Genomic DNA, 1,521 nt, shown 5'->3' on the forward strand with positions numbered 1-1,521 from the left:
AATACTAATGTATTGAACTTCATTATTTTAAAATAAATATCTTCAGGAAAACTTAATATATTTATGGCAAATAATTTTTATTATTTAACCAATCAAAATACATAACCTGACAGCATAGATTAAAAACATGAACCATCTATATGCTGTCTACAGGAAACTCTCAGATGTAAGAACATAATCAGGTAAAAATATATTCAATCCAAATACTAAACAAAATGATTTGCAGTAGCCATACTAATATTAGAGAAAATAGATTTTCAATGCACTACTGCTATAAAAGTTTAAAAACATAATTATATATTAATAGAAATGGCAATTCACCAAAATGAAATTACTATAATATATATTTATACACTTAAACTGGTTATTCCAAAATACATGATGTACACATTAGCAAAACTGAGAGGAGTAAGAGACATATCTACAGTAATATTTGGAGATTCAAATACATCACTTTAAGCATTGGATAGACTTTCTGGAAAGAGGATAAATAAAGAAAACGAGAGGTTGGACAATATAAGTGAACTAGCCATAACAGATATTTAGTGTGTTATACCACATAACAGCAGCATATATATGCTTCTCAAGTGTTCAATGATCCTTTTCCAGAACACACTACATGTTGGGTCACAAGAAGGTCTTAAAGTACTTGCAAAGATGGAAATTATACAACCAACTTTCTCAGATCATAATGAAATGAAGCCAGAAATGAATAACAGGCAGAAAAATGAAAATTCATAAATATATGGAAATTAGACAATACATTCAAATTGCAAGAACAATCAGTAAATATCACGAGAAAAATGAAAATAGGAACACAGCATATCCAAACTATGAGATGTGAGAATTGATAAAAAAAAAAAAAGTCATCAGAATAGGCAGGCAGTGCTCCACTCTCTCAGAAAAACAAAGTGAAAAGTGACAAAAGGATTGGAAAAAATGAGCGGCTTGGGGTTAGCAGACCAGGACAGTGCCACACCATAGATAAAGAAAGAGTCCAAACAGCAAACAGTGTGAGTTATCAAACAGCAACAGCAGCCAAGAAAGAGTACTATCTGCCATCCCCATGATATTAAGCTGGGATAAAATTCTGGTTCAATGCAGCTGCCTGACAGGGGAACAGATATCTTCCTTCCAGCCAACTGTTAGAAGGGACAAGTGAAGGGATGTTGAGGATTTTCTTCAGTGAATCCTGCCTGCAAACCTGCTTTAAATCTAGGTGCTGACAAGACCAAAACAAAGGAAAAAGAGATTGAAAAAACTCCATGGAAAGGCGTGCCAATGAGGGCCATCTGCTGGCCAGAATGGATAATACATGGACAAAAACTGCTTTTCCTACTCTTCGTACACTAATTTCTGGGAGAAAATCTACAACATATTAGTGAATCCCTGGCTTGATTTTGTTTAGATAAGCCTTACAACTGTAAAGACTCAAAATAAGTTGAACTAAATATTAAAGAAGAGCTATGAAAAAATACAATGTATTAGAGAATTTGGCCATTAGATTAAATTCACCAGTAT

This window comes from Dasypus novemcinctus, chromosome 22 (genome assembly GCF_030445035.2).
Source record: "Dasypus novemcinctus isolate mDasNov1 chromosome 22, mDasNov1.1.hap2, whole genome shotgun sequence".
In the NCBI taxonomy this organism is placed as follows: Eukaryota; Metazoa; Chordata; class Mammalia; order Cingulata; family Dasypodidae; genus Dasypus; species Dasypus novemcinctus.